The 16,287-nt window shown below is 39.3% G+C and overlaps 1 protein-coding gene and 1 long non-coding RNA gene across 9 annotated transcripts in view; both read right to left on the bottom strand.

Moving 5' to 3' along the window:
* FHIT (fragile histidine triad diadenosine triphosphatase) overlaps window positions 1-16,287 on the bottom strand; it is a 1,742,479-nt gene that overhangs the window by 965,103 nt on the left and 761,089 nt on the right. The window lies entirely within an intron of this gene.
* Window positions 1-16,287, bottom strand: part of LOC140497636 (uncharacterized) — an 87,444-nt gene that overhangs the window by 69,767 nt on the left and 1,390 nt on the right. The window contains exon 1 of the long non-coding RNA XR_011964798.1: window positions 1,809-16,287. This exon is cut by the window's right edge and continues 1,390 nt beyond it. This is a non-coding gene — a long non-coding RNA (uncharacterized lncRNA). The remainder of the gene's footprint in view (window positions 1-1,808) is intronic.

Here is a 16,287-nt window from a genome sequence, read left to right as displayed (position 1 = left end):
CTATATAATCACAGGATGATAAAATGTAAGGGTTGGAAAAGACCTCAGTGACCATCTGATCTGATCCATGCTCACCAAGGAATCACTTTTACAACAACATATCTACAAAGGGGTGACCCAGGCTTCTCTTGGATATCTGTAGTGAGGGGGAAAAACTGCTGAGTTAACTCATTCCATGTTTGGTAAGCTTTACTTGTTAGGAAAAAAAATTCCCCTGAACTGGAGTCTAAATTTATCTTCTTTGAAGTTCCCCCTCATCACTTCCAAATCTTTCCTCTTTCAGTCAGGCAACAAACATTTATTAAACACCTACTGTTTGCCAGGCATTGTGCTAAGTGTTGACAATACAAAAAGGGACAAAAGACAGTCTCTGCCTGCAGGGAGCTCACAATCTAATGGGGGAGAAAGCAAATAAATTTGAAGACAATTAGGAATGCATTTCAAAAGGGAAGGCATTAGAATTAAGAGGGGTTGGGAAAGGCTTCCTGTAGAAAGTATAATTTTAGTTGGGACTTGAAGCCAGAGATGTCCTATAAAAACCAATCAATTTCCCACAGGACATTCCCTCAAATACTTGTAGATACCTATCATATCCCCTGAATCTTCTCCTCTTCGGGCTACACATCTCTACTTTTGTGTGCCCATTCTCATCTAGTGTTGCCTGTTCATTTTCCAGTATGCATCTCCAGTATGGTGATGTTCTTCCAAAGTTGTGGTGCCCACAGCTGAATGTCACACTGATGGTAGCCTGACTACAGAAGAGTAGGGGAGGAGAGGAGACTCAAATCATCAATTGGTTTTCAGTCAAAAGAGCTAGGGTTTTTTTTTTTTAATTTGGGGGAGACTAAGCTACAACTTCATGAGATGGAGAGAAGACAGGATGTGAAACCTCCATTTTTACACTATCAATCTATAGCCTTGCTGGACAACTACCAGGTATATCTGAAGACAAGAAATCCTAAGGACTTGTCAATGAGGAGAGTTAAGACTCCTCATGGAGGTCAAATGAGATTAATGTCTGAGTAACGTAAGTTATTTGGGTCCTACCAGAGAATTCAAATAAAGGAAGCATTTTTCTATGTCAAGAGTTATCATTGCTTTTCTCATAACTAGGAGGATTTTCAGAGTCAGTGCAATAAACACAAAGAACTCTGGATGAAGTCAGAGGAATTAGGTTTAAATTTCATATTATGCTCTAGCAGTCAAAGAAAAATGTAGGAATAGCATTGTGTAATGGAAGGACAATGAGGTTTAGAGATGTGAGTGTAAATCCCAATTCTCCTACTTAATGGCTGTGTCACTTGAGGGGACTTATTGAGATTCTATGAGCCTTAGTTTCCTCATCTGTAAAAGAAGGATCTTGGAACAGATGATTTTGAAAACTATGATCTTTTATGCCTACAACCACTACATGTATTTCATATCTTTCTCAAGAATGATATAAAGCATCTAATTGTAAAAGAAAGTGTTAACTAGAATAACAAATTTTGTTCTATTTTTCTTGGAAAAACTATTAATCCTTGATCCCTTTCAGGCTCTACCTGGAACCCAAATATCACTTCACTGATATACTTTCTCCAGGGTCCTCTGGGCAAGAGATTGTTCCTACAAGCACCCATTGAATATCACAGGTGGCAAATGATAACAGGAATGTGTGTGTGTGTGCGTGTGTGTGTACATGCATGATATACAGATTGTTGTTGTTGTGTTTGTCTCTTGTTCTCGAAAAAGACCATGACATCAAGATGATGACATGACTTGCACTTGACTTTGATTTGAGTGAAGGAGGGCTGTGCAAGGTCACCAACCTCACTTTCTTCTCCTGAGCCATCTGGATGCAGTGGCTTGATATTCATCAAGATGACTGGAAATGGCCCAGGATGCAATGTGAGACCCTGGTCCTCTCAGGCTAAGGTCTTATCACATTCTTACTTTGAGTGAGATACATTCATTCGGTGAACAGACTTCTTTACATAATTATTCAAGGGATGGCCCCCTGTAATAAAAAAAAAAATCAAACTGGGAAGGGATATGTAGATGTGTATATATTTATATAATAAAGCTATATATCCATTTTCTTACATTTTATAATCTTAACATTTATTTTTCAAACAGATGTTTTCCCTCAAGTATATTTAAAAGTCATTTGGGAATTGGCAATAAAATAATTCATGTAAAATTAATATCATGAAATCCAAAGTGTGATCTTTTTAAAAAAAAAGGTTTATATATTAGAATAGCATACTTCTTGAAAAGAAACACAACCTTCTAGGCGTGCTTTGACATTAATTCAATTGTTGGCAGTGATTTCACTATTAACAAGCTCACTTCTTCACCCCACATCACATGACAAGTGTGTATATATATGTGTGTGTGTGTATGTGTATGTATTACACACATATACATGAGCATATATACATATATACACATATACAAGTCTATATACACATACACATACATATGCAAGCTATATAGATATACATATACAAGTCCATATATATGTATAAACAAACATATACAAGTGTCTCTCTCTCTATATACATATACATATACACGCAAAAGTACATGCGTATATATAAACTGGTTTGTCAGATAAGATGAAACTGAAGTGGAAAAAACTAGCCTGAAATTAAATTTGATGAGTTAGAATTCTCATTATTCAGAAACTGAAATGGTTATAGCAATTGTTCTCCAACTGTAGTCTGGAGATCCTTACAGGGACCCCAAAACCCTTTCAGGAGCTCGGTAGAGTCAAAAATATTTTTGGAATAATACTAAGAATTTAATTCATAATGCAGTAAATATTAATAGATATATTCCATGTGAACAAAAGGTCTTTGGGAGAGGGAGTCCATTCATGATTTTTTAAGAGTGTAAAGGGGCCTTGAGACCACAAAGTTTAAGAATTGTCTGTTTAGAGGATTGAAGACTTGGAAGTGAGAAGTCCCCTTGGTCCAATCCCTCTGAATTTAGAAGAAGCACAGAGAGAAACAACTTAACCAAGTTTCCACGGTTAGCAAGAAGAGCAGAGTAGAACTGGGCTTAAAACCTAAATCCTCTGAGCCTACACCAAGTCACCTTTCCAGCAGACAATGGTGGTTTTCCATTTTTCTCTGAATGAAGGCCAAAATTCAGATTACACAGGTGATGTTTAAAGGTGCAGAGGTCTGAGCCCTCCTCACTCCCACATTGTTTTGGACCTTTTTGAGGGGAGGGAAGGGGAAAGAGTTTGAACAATTCAAATACACAGCTTGAGTAGAATGCAAGTTCCCTTGAGACAGGAACTATTTATTTGTGTTTTGTGTTTCCAGGTCTTCATGTATCAAAACTGACATCACAAGACTATCTGATTAAAATTACTTATTATACAGAAGGAATGAACAGGAAGTTCAAAGAAAAACCAAAAGGCTCATTAGCATCAAGGGATGGTATGGGAGGAAGAGACTATGAGTTGGCCATGCAACAAGAGTAAGGGATGATGGGTTGGACACCAAGACTATTCCACCGCTTCCCTTTTGATATCAGCAGAAAGGGAGGATGTGGGCAAGAGCTAATCTGGAAAGCAGTCACAAAAAGGCTCCAATCAGCATCACTGGAAAGAACTTCCAAATCAGTGAGATCACGATTCCATGGAACACTTAAACACCTTCATTGTGTGGCACAGTACCGGTCCATATTAGGTGCCTTATTCATGTTCAATGAATTAAATAGAACAGAATTAGTCAGAAAGTCTGAGCTGGGAGGGTCTTGTTGTCCCACTCCCACCCTCACCCCACCCTTTCATTGCTCTGTAAATGGAAGAGATTCACACAATAAATGATTAAGAGGATTTGAACCCAGGTCCTCTGACTCCAATTCCACTACACAAGTTTTTCCATGGTCTAGCCCATAATATTCTCATTTTCAGACTTCAAGAGTAATCTATCTCAACAACGTTAAGACTTAGCAAATGTTTCCCTGGATAAATCCCTAAATCAACAAAATCACATCTGAAGCTTTGCTACAACTTGAAACATAAGCATTAACAGATCAGTAAATATGGGAAATGGAACTGGGATTCAGTCAAACTTTCCAAAAGAATGTTCTAGGATCTGGCTTAATAAAATACGTATTTTAATTGGCTTCATTTGTTTAAATCATGCTATTAATTATTTCCTGCCATGAAATAAGTGCATGGATGTTACATCTCCTCCTTTCTAGGGGTTGGATCGACAAGGACAGCCAAACTACGTCCCCACACAGATAGCAGCTTTCCATTAGGTTTGCCATTTCACCTGAATAATTCTTGGTAATCATGAATAATGATGTTATTCGACAATCTAATGATATCGTGCAAGACAGCCTCAATCCATCCATCTTTGTCAGGAAGGTCAAATATTTGTATTCTGATGCATGAGGCCCAGATTCATCAAATAGTTAAGTGCTATTATATTCCTGAATTACTCTCTCCAATAAAACTATCCCATACAAGGGCTACACACGGCATCTTTACAAATACCAAATTTAATATCTGGCTATTACTATGTTGTGAAGTTTTACCTCAGTTAAAATCAATCATTCAGCAAGCATTTTCAGCACACACTAAAAGCTAGACCCTGGAGATGCAAAGACAAAAATAAAATGGCCTCAGCCCTCAGAGAGCATAGGTTTTCAGAGTAAACAAACTCATCTGCATAAGAAAATACAAAAAATAAGCAAACCCAAAACAAAACAAAACAAAATAGGCAAACACAAGGTGACTCCTGGAGCTAAAATTTCTAGAGAGTTATAGTGGCTATAGGTCCAACTTAAGTGTTAGGAAGACCTGAGTTCAAATCCTTTCTCAGAAACATATGAACTGTACTATCATGGGTAGCTCATTTAATATTCTAATGTCCCCAGCAACTGACTTATGAGTAGCAGATGAGTTGAGCATTTGTAGCGGTGGAGGGAGTATTTACCACAGGGACTTTCCACACATCCATACAATCACAATTCCAGATTTTAAAGAAAAAGAAAAGAAAAAAATGAAAAAAAAATTCACAGGATGATCAAAATGATAAAGACATATGTGTACAAATACTCTGACCTGCTTTATATCTGCGACTAACTTTATGCACTCCAGATTCCTCCTTGAGAAAGCTCCAGTATTCAAAGATGGCAATGGGCAAAGAGTGACCACTCTGTGGAATACTGATAGCAGTGATTATATGAAGGATCTGTGACTTCCTGGGACTTTGCAAGTCAGAATTCCATCAGTATGTTGGGCAGGCCCCCTGTGGAAGATGGGCAAAATGCTGCCCAGGATGGGCAGTGGTGATTTTTGAAATAAGAGATGAGTCACTGGGAGTTGGGATGATCTCACTGAAGGCAGTGAGCAGCATGGCAGAAGCTTTTACAGTGGTAATGGCAGCCAGAGAGGGGCAACAGAGATGAGAGCTAAAGACAGCCAGGAGCCTGAAAAACTTTTTTTCAGTTGTTGCATTAAGAAGGAGTCAGCTGAGAGAAGACCCATTGAGCTATTATTGATGAGCAAGAGAAAGGACTGACTTCATTGGACAAGAGCTCTTGGGGCCCTCGTGGGGCCATTGCCCTTCTTGGCCACCTTGGCTTGGCATGGTGCCCTGAGCTTTGCAGTTCTCCAGGTTAAGGAGAATTGCTTTTCACATGAAGAGCTAACATGTTCTTACAACCCTTATAAGGGTGATAAAGGCTTTGACCAACAGAGAAGAGAAGGGAATTTGCCCCAAAGTGGTAAGGATGCACAACCAAGCAGTGAGCGGAGAAGCAGCTTTGTTTTTTCCAAATATTTCTGAAAGGACCAAAAACATTGACTCCTACAGTCTAGAGCAGTGACTTACCTGGAGGGCATTAGTTTTCTTCTCTCATGGTCTTCCCAGTCAAATTACTATAAATGTGTGCCCACCTTTCACCACTGATATTAAGTCCAGAGATAGGAGAGCATCATCTAGGTTTAACATGAGTACTGTGAAAGCATAAATGAGGAATTAATCACAAAACCCTGAGTGACCTCCTACCCCTAGCCCATACTCACTAGGAAACCTACAGTCTTCTCCTGCACCATCTAGAGAAGAGGACACAGGAGCCAGAAGTCCTCCTAAACCAGACCAAGTGAGAGGAGCTGAGCAGAACTTGGCAAGGCCAAGTCCAAGGGCAGCCAATCACCAGTCTATGACTGACTCCTCTTCCTCCAGCTGTTGTGGTAACTGCACCCGGAACTCTGGGTAGCTCGTGTCCTTGATTTCTGCTTACCATACCTATGGCTATCTTATATCATATCCCAACCTTTCTCTCGGCTGAGTCCAAATGTGTGATGATAAAGGTCTATTGCTGTAAGCATCGCTGATCAAGACAGAAATGCATTGCCCCTTTAGGGAAAATCTCTCCACAGTCACTAAACCTCTGTAATGGATGGACTGAGACAACATAGCGTACTATCATTCTCTGTCTGTCTGTCTGTCTGTCTGTGTGTCTCTCTCTTAGATATTATGATATAAATTATACACACATACACACATATACACACATGTATTTATATACATACATGCATAGCTTAAAAATATTTGGGGACAACATCTTTTCACATTCAAAACAAAAGAGCAAAAATAAAAATTCTAGATTCATAGATCCCTTTAGTTCAATGATTATGAAAGAGGGCCTCAGGTTCAGCCTTTAGCTCCTGAGCAGGCCAATAAGGAAACCAACCAAGGCAGCTGGTTATTTGTGGGAAGATTCCTGGCCTTTCTATCTTTGCACTTTTCAGAAACATTTTTGGCCCTTGTCTCTCAACCCTGAGCTGAGAACGGAAAAATCACAGACACTGAAAACTGTGAGGAAAAGCCTTAATAAATTACCTATTCATATTATCACAATTTTAGGGCTAAAGGAGTCCTTATAGGTCATCTAGTCCAAATATACTTATCAGAAATAAAAAGAGGACTGAAGGTGGTGAGTTGCTTGGCCCAAAGGCACCCAGGTAAAAATGACCAAAAGAGATTCAGTCATGTTTTTGGTTTTATAGATGGTCATCTGAAGATTGACTGTTAATCTTTCATAATATCATGGGGGACGGGTGGGGAGGGGCAGTGATGGAAGGATGGAGAGCCCAGGGTCTTCTTCCCTGCCTTATCCCAACTGATGACTGGATGAAAAAATAGTTTTCTCTTCTGTCAGTGAGGGGAATCATGGACCATACCTTTGCCAACCAACCCTCAACAAATCCAGAACACCGCCAATGCCCCTCCCCCTCACAGCTCCTCCTCTGTTGCAAGTATCCCAAGCCCCTGATTACACTCTAAATCTTGGATATTAGTCCTTCTGGTAGACCTTCTGGTAGAGGACTGTCTGCAATTCCATCGCCCCTCTTGGTCTTTGGGGCCTTGGCACCCTGCTACCCTTCTTGCCAAAGAACTACCTGACTTTTCCATCTGTCATGAACTGAATATGAGCATAAACCATCCTTTATGTGATATCTCTCTAAATCAGAATGAGAACAGGGACTTTTTCCATTTTCTATTTATATTCCCAGCCCTTATCTCAGTCCTTGGCACATAAGTATTCAATAAATGGGTTTCTGTTGTTGTTATTTCCCCCTCAATGCTAGTTCATCTCTTAACATCCCTTCTTCCATCTCTTTCTATGATAATGAGACTCCACTGAAGTCCTTCGATGATGCCCTACTATGGTGTAGATGAGATGTTGAATTTGTGAACGCTAAATCAGTGGGCACAACTTGTGGCACACTTTAGCCACGAGAAAAGTCTTCAAGCACAGTTAACTATAAGTTTGTCACCCAAGGACCAGTTCAGAGAAGCTCACTGACAAGCTAATCAGAAACTGATGAAATCTTGAGCCAAGTAAATCCTGAAAACCATCTACCAAGTTTTAGAAAGATTACTGACAAAGTCATTGTCCCTTGAAGGACTGAAATATTAGACAGGGAAGGCATTGACTTCTAGTTTGATTTTTTTAAATTGATGTCTCTGCTGTAGTCAATCTTGGGAGCTTCTACAAATGCTTTCTTTAGTTTTCTTACCCAATGATGATAACAGCCTATCATAAATTTTGCTATCCTTTGACACTGTGATGCGAAGACAATACTCCTTTCCTGATTATGTCAGTTGCCCTTATAGCCCCCTTTTATTCTAATGGTAATTAGCTTTAATTTGGTGGCATTGATATTGAGGCCAACAGGGCTCTTTTCTTCAAGTCAATCATTCCTGGCATTTTGTAAAGGTGGCCAGAGGATATGGAATGGTCATTTGGAAAGTCGAGATTGATTATTTCTCATCATTTCAGGCAACTTCAAAAGTACCAAGAGCCTTACAACAGCAAGCACTATTTTTTGCAATCAGTGCTGCCAAGGCACCAACATGATATTCAGTCTGATGAAAGGGCTATTTACAGAAAACAGTCCTGGCACTGTATTTGTTTTTATGTGGCTACAAGTGAGCACAAATACATGGCTAGGTCAGAAGGGTTATGCAGCATACGTGGTAAGAATGTAGATGTGTATCTTCTTGTTTTAAATTTAGTACAATTACTTATTCCTTCTCCTATTCCTCTGGGACCACCTAGGACGTGCCTAATCCCTCTTCCACAGCCAGTCTTTCAAATACTTGAAGACAGTTATCATATCTCATTTGAGTCCTGTGTTTTCTAGGCTAAAAACCCCTCAGTTCTCTCCGTAGACAATCAGGGAGGAGCGTAAAGGACTCAAGCCCCTTTACCAACCCAGCTCAGCCTTCTAGTTCCCTCCAGTTTATTAAGGTCCTTCTTAAACTGTGGCAACAAGAATTGAATTATGTAGAGAAAGAACAGTAAAAACAGATGACAGCTGTAATGTTTGGTAATATCTAGTTTGTGAATGAGTACCAGTAAGAGAGATTTACGCTACAGCCTAGGATCACAAGACCTAGAGTTGGAAGGGACCTCAGTAGCCATGTAGGTACTAATTAATTAATCTAATTAATTAACTTTTATAAGATTTTGAGTTTTAATTTTTCTGTCTCCATTCATTCCCCCTTCCCCAAGTCAGCATGCAATTGGATATAGGCTATACATGTACAATCATATTAAATATGCTTCCATATTAGTCATGCTGTAAAAGAAGAATCAGAACAAAATGGAAAAACTATGAGAAAGAAGAAACAGAAAAAGAGAAAATAGTGTGCTCCAATTTGTATTCAGACTCCAGTTCTTTCACTGGATGTGGAGAGTATTTTCCATCATAAGTCTTCTGGAATTGTCTTAAATCACTGCATTGCTTGAGAAAAGACAAGTCTATCAAAGCTGATCATCACACAATGCTGCTGTTACGGTGTACAATATTCTCCTGGTTCTGCTCACTTCACTCTGTAGTAGTTCACGTACGTCTTTCTAGTCAACCATCTGATTTTACATAAGAAACTGATACCTGAAGAGTTGATTTGACTTCTTCAAGGTCACATGGGTAGGAAGCATGAACTACAGAATTTGAAGCCAATATCGCTGATTCTTTCCCCTGGGATCCTGAACAAATCATTAGTCTTGTGCCTTAATATTAAATCTCTCCCTCCATAACACAAGATTTCTTCTAATTCAATTTTAGATTCTTGAAGAATTAGAGAGTTTGAGTTTAACTTAGTTCAGTACTAGTTATTCAAACTATCTTTGAGGTGGGCACTCTCTCCATTGTTATAGATTACAATGCATTCACGCTTTCTCATTATGGGGGATTCCTATCCGTAATCTTCTACTTACTAACCATAATCCACTCAACTGACCAGAAGCTTTCCTCTTTTAAAAAAATATTTTGTGTTTCTAAAAATATTATTATTGTAATCTGTTGTTATCAATGAGAAGAGAGCACCACATGTCCTATTCCTATAATCTGCTGTCCTCTTTCCAGTTTTATCCACAAATGATCTTATACAGATAAGCCTTGGCTGGGTCTCACCTCATGTTCCTCAAAGGACCTTAGTTTCCACAAAATAGGGCCTACTTTGCAGACCTACAAGACAGAAGGAGGATGCAGACAGGAATCTACCACAAACCTTGTTGGGAGACACCAAACAGGTATAGTAATAATAGAGGACTCCAATGTTCTATACATCTTCAATACTCTTCGTTCCAAAAATAGGAGAACCGATAAATTCTTGACTTTACCTTTTGAAGAATTAAATTATCATTAAGGAAAGTCAAGGCCCATGACAATATCACTTCCTTTATCACTCCCTCCATGCTCACCACCATCCTTTCCCTCTCTGGTTTCTGGATTTCTTATATATTTAAGATTTCTTAGATAAGATTTTTTTATTCATATCTTTTAAGATACATGATGCTATGCTCACCTCCTTCTGCCTTTAGCTAGGTGGTTCAGTGGATAGAGTGTTGGACCTGAAATGGAGAAGACCCAAATTCAAATCCTGTCTGAGACATTTACTACCTCTAGGACCACAGCAAATCACTTAACCTTTTTCAGTGTTAGTTTCCACAAAATAAGGATAACAATAGCATTTGCTTCCCACGCTTGGTTGCTGTGAGGATCAAATGAATTGACCTTGAAGAGTTATTGTCATAATTATCCTGAATAATCAAGGCTAGAATCTTCCATGGTTAGAATCTAGTTCTCAGACTGAAGCTTGCTATGAAATAAGGAGTTCTCTGAGGTCAGATGGGTCTCCTTCAGATGCAATAGATGGTTGACCTTGTTTATCACAGACATTTCCAACATACATATATAGACACCCAAGGTCATCAGATCTCTTTTTCTTCGTAGACATTATACATGATGGATAGCTTGAGCAACATATCCAATTACTACAAGTTCTTTATGCACATTCAAGTATCCAAATTTACCTTCAAATGACTTTTCCTTGGCCCTTCTTCTGTCTTTTACTAATTTGGAGTGTTCCATATATATGATTTTTAATTGCCGCTGACAGCAACATATTTCTTTTTCAAAGGAATCCAGGGTCTGATTATCCTCTTAAAAATGTCACAGGCTTGCAATTATGTACACAGTTTCCTTTCTAATAGCAGAATGTAATTTGAAAATATGATCCAGAAAATGTGATTTCCAAGTCACTATCTTATCTGTTAACTACAATAAGTTCCAAATTACCAGGAAATGATTGCCAGTCAACAATCAATAAACATTTATTAAGTGCCTACTAGATGCCAGGCACTGTTCTAAGCACTGATTATCAATCTAGAAGTATTTGAAACATATGACTGTGTAACCAGATGGGTAAAGGAGGGTAATAAAAATCTACACCTCTAAATCTAGGAACCCAGAACCCACAGCTTACCTGCGCCAGCTGCCAAGGTAATGTCACTTCCCCCTTCCAAAGAATCTTCAGTAACTCCCCATTACCTGTCATCACCCAGAGTAGTGATCTCAGGGCTGATTTCCCCCCAACCCCCTTCTTTGTTAGCATTCTCTCCTTTCTTTTATTAAATTATCATATCTATGATTATTAGATTTTTGTTTCTATGTTTTGTTAGTTTGTGCTGTAACCCACTAGAAGGAACAAAGTGACATGGACCCACATGGGGGAGGCCATAGGAAAATTACGGCAACAGAGGCAAATCAAAGACCTGCCTTCAATAATTTAATTCAATAAATACTTATGAAGTGTCTACTTTCTCAATGTAGGTGTTATCGAAACAAAGACAAAAATGAAATGACACCTGCATGACCTGGAATCTGTGTGCCCCTGGGCAAGTCACTTATCTTTGTCTGCCTCAGTTTACTCATAGGTAGAGTGGGGATAAAAATAGCACCCACCCACCCACCTCACAGGGTTGTTATGGGGGAAATGAGATAATATACCTCAAGTGCTTTGCAAATCTTAAAGAGCTATGAAAAAAGTTAGTTTCTATTATCATTACTACTTTTTTTTTTAGTACTAATAACAGCTAACCCAGGGCCACACTTGAGGACCTAGAGGGCCATAAGTGGCCTCAAGGTCACAGGTTTCCTACACCTGAGCTAACCCTTCCACAGCAATTTCAGGTTTACAAAGTATTTTATAAATATTATCTCACTTGATCCTCATGATAACTTTGGGAAGTAGTTGCTATTTATGTTCCCCATTTTACCTGCAAGGAAACTGAGGCAGATAGAAGTTAAATGACCTGTTCAGGGTCACATAGTTAGTAAATCTCTGAGACTGGATTTGAACTCAGGTCTTCCCGCCTCAAGGTCCAGTACTCTAATTACTGAACTATCTATTTCACTGGAAAGATGTATGATGTATAAAGTAGACAAACAAAGACAAACAAAAATGAGCGTAACAAATTAATTTATTTCCTGGCTCAAAGTAAGCATCAGATTGTAGGTAGCACCTTAAGTGGGCTTTCAATATAGCTAGGGATTTTGTATGGCTAGGGAAGTTTTGTGTACTAGATACGGATACCAGCCTAGGCAAAGGTGCAGCAGTGGGAGACGGATTTCCATCTATGTGAAGAAATTATCAGGCCAATCCGACTAGAGTAAAGGAGGAGCCAAAGAGAGTACAATTATCCCTTCTACATCATGGAGGTTAGGAGTATTGTTCCCCACCCCCACCCCATGACCTGGAAAATTTTTGCAAAGTTTTGGCCCTCTCTTTGTAGCAGAGAAGTCTGAATTATTATGGCATTAAGAGATAAAATATGCTGATATTATGTACATATGTGTATATGTAGGTATGTACGTGTGTATGTATTTATATGTGTGTGAATATATATGTATGTATGTGTGAATGTATGTATGCATGGATGGATGGATTTCTGACTCTCTAAACTTTTTCCTGTGTCATCTCTTGGCCTTTGTGTGTCATCTGTGGCTTCCACAAAACTTCCCATTTAATTTCTCACGTTGACCATGATTATTGAAGCTATGGTGAGGAAAGTTGCCATGTGGAAGAGATATACTGTAATGGGAAGTAAGACTGGAAAGACAGTTGGAAACCCAGGGAGGGCCGTTTATGTCCACCTGAGGCTTTTCATTTTTAATCCTACAGGCAATAGGAAGTCACTGATGATTGTTAATAGGGAAGTGATAGGTCAGATCTGTGTTTTAGGAATGAAAATTCAGTGAGAAAGTCAGTCAACAGGCATCCATTAAACACCTTCTGTATGCCAACTCAGCAGCTGTGTGTGGGATAGCTTGAACAAAAAGAGAGTCGGCTGCATAGTAACCAACTATATTCAGACTACTATCAGAGCAGCCCCAAGATGCATAGGTTTTTTCATAAATTTTTCTACCATAATTCAGTTACACTCCCTAAGCTCTGCTTTGTTTTCTGTATATTACATCTGCTCAGGCCACTGAGCTCTTCACAACCTCCTATGTGTCTGACCTGTTCTGACACTAGGCAGGGTGTTGCTATGTTCTGGAAGCAGGTTACATCTTCTCTAGAAGATTGGATTTCAGCAAAGCACCACCAGGGAACATGGAGAGTCCGAGTGTTCAGGGCAGGGTAGACACAGAATTCTATTAGAAATACCGTCAAAACTGCTGCAGATCTTGCACTGTTCTAGTTTACTTGCTGTCTCTCCTGCAGGACAATCCATTTCCAGCTCAATCTGTGCCTTTGCCCCCTTCCTGGAATGCACCCTCATCCCATCTCTCCCGCTTAGGATCCCTGGCTTCCTTTACAGCTAAACTCAAGGACCATCTCCTATGGGAAACCTTTTCTGATTCCTCCACTTGCAAGTGTCCACACCCCCAGACCCTTATTTTATTTTATGTCTACTTTGTATATGCTTCTAAAAATGTATGTGTACACAGTGATCGCCCCCAAAATGTTACCTACTTGGTGACAAACATCGGGGACATCTCTAGAGTATGTTGTTCAGTTGTTTCAGTCACGTTTGACTCTTCATAACCCCATTTGGGGTTTTCTTGGCAAAGATACTGCAATGGTTTACCATTTCCTTCTGCAGCTTATTTTATAGATGAGGAAACTAAGACAGAGCTAAGTGACTTGCACAGGGTCACACACTTAGTAAGTGTTTGACGCCAAATTTGAACTCAAGTCTTCTTGGTGCCAGGCCCAGCCCTCTATCCACTGAGCCAACTTTGTTGTTTCTTCACATCTGACTCTTCCTGACTCCATTTGGATTTTTCTTGGCAAAGATACTGGCACGGTTGCCATTTCCTTTTCCCTCATTTTGTAGAGGAGAAAACTGAGGCAACCAGGGTTCAAAGAATATGTTATCTTTAAAAAATAACGAATGGGATGAACCCCATATGTCCAGAAATTCATTTCATAAGAAGTATCAAGATTTAACTTCTCATTTTGTGGCTAAAACCTATACTTCAGCCTTTTTGTATATTACTGTGCTCACACTCTCCAGTCCAGCTAAACTGGCCTTTTTGTGCCTTTGTGTTTGCTTATTCTGCTCTCCTGTTAAGGCAGCTAGTGGTCATTGTGGGTAGAGCTCCTGACCAGGCGTCAAGAAGTCAAGAAGACCTAAGACCTCAGATGCTTCTGAGCACTAGAACTCTGGGAAAGCCCTTAACCTTCTGTTAGCCTCAGTTTCCATAAGTGTAAAAATGGGGATACCAACACCCACCTCCCAGTGTTATAAGGATCAAACAAGATAATATCTGTAAAGCTGTTAACATAGAACCTGCTGTAGTAGGTGTTTAATAAATGCTCATTTCCTTCCTTCTTTTCTTGGACAGGACATTTCATTTCTTTTTCCTGTGCCTTTTCACCAGGCCTAGAATATATTCCTTTCTTACTTCTATCTCTTAAGATTCAAAGCTCTGCTTAAACACCACTTTGAACATGACAGGGTCTATCCCACCTCACCAAATATCAACCTCCCCCCAATACAAATTATTTTATATATCATTATCTAGACTTGGATGTGGCCATGACTCATATCTGGAAACAGTTTATATACATACATACACATATGCATGTATATATGTATAAATATGTGTTTGCATGAATAGATATCTTTTTCTCCTCGATAGAGTGTAAACTTTCTGAGGGCAAGGACTCCTTCATTTTTATCTTTATGTCAATAATATCTAGTGCAGCGAAAGCTCATTGATTGACTGATGAGCCAACCAGACTTTACCATTCTTATGATAGAAAGTTCTGCATTACCAATCAAGATTATACAAATCATTCATCTCTGGATGAGAAATCACAACAATAATTTCAGAATATTTGTTTCATATCATTTATAACATCTGCCACCTTCCCCCAAAAAAGGTTTTAAATGACTCAATCCAAACAGAGCCCAGAGGAGGTTCTGTCTATGAATCTGCAATCCTCCAGTCTTTGTGTCTGGGCATGAGTCCTGCAAGGTGCCATGAGGATGCTGAGAAGGATGAATCAGCAGGGCTAATCCTCCATTACCTCGCAGGAGAAACTTAAGTCTTGACAACACAAAAACGAAAAAGAGGCAAGCATGAGGACCTCTTTAGAAGCTGTAAACGGCGACCTTTGCTGCCTAATCAGACATGCTTTGGGGTCTGTCCAGTTGATATTAGCCTGTTTGAAGTCCATGTCAGCAGACTTCTGTCTTAGAGGATAAAGCAGAGCTGGTTAGAATACCCTGGAGGAGGAAGCAAACTGTGCCAGACAAGCTTAACCAAGATGGACATGACAGTGGCCACCAGAGTCGAACCTATAGAGAGTGGTGTGTCAAGAGGAAAACACTTCACCTAGGGCCTAACAGCACCATCTTCAGCAGCACAACATTAGGTGAAGGGGAATTGTCATGGAGCTTGACCCCAGAACCTGAGGACAATTTCAAGTATGGATGGAGAAAAGGTGCCACAGACTCATGAATGCATAGGATGAATCTTTTCAAAAGTCATGGGAAGGCAATACAAAGAGAACATCCACGTGGCCTTGGGAGAGGCTGTCCAGACATACAGGGGAAGGACAATAGACCATTTGGTTGGATTTATAACTGTTGAAAAATCAGTAGTTACTTACAGCTCCATGTTTTTATGGAGGGAGGTCTTTCTTTGTCTTGGATAATATAATATAATAAATAGAATATGACATAATATAATATAACTCAGATGTATATTTGGCAGGCTTTTTGGCTGCAGACAATACAAATATAGGAATGATATCTAATACGATAGATACTACTCCTTGGTAATAATGATACTGATGTTTATGTTCTACCTTAAGTTTACTGAGTGTACATATTATGCATGTGTATATGTAAACGTATATTTATACACACAGTATACATATATACTCATGTATTTATTATTTGATCCTCACAATAGCTTTCTGAAGTAGATATTATAGATATTGGCATTCCCTTTTTCAGATGGGG

Source organism: Notamacropus eugenii, chromosome 3 (genome assembly GCF_028372415.1).
Source record: "Notamacropus eugenii isolate mMacEug1 chromosome 3, mMacEug1.pri_v2, whole genome shotgun sequence".
In the NCBI taxonomy this organism is placed as follows: domain Eukaryota; kingdom Metazoa; phylum Chordata; class Mammalia; order Diprotodontia; family Macropodidae; genus Notamacropus; species Notamacropus eugenii.
This window is presented reverse-complemented; position numbering and strand designations above follow the sequence as displayed.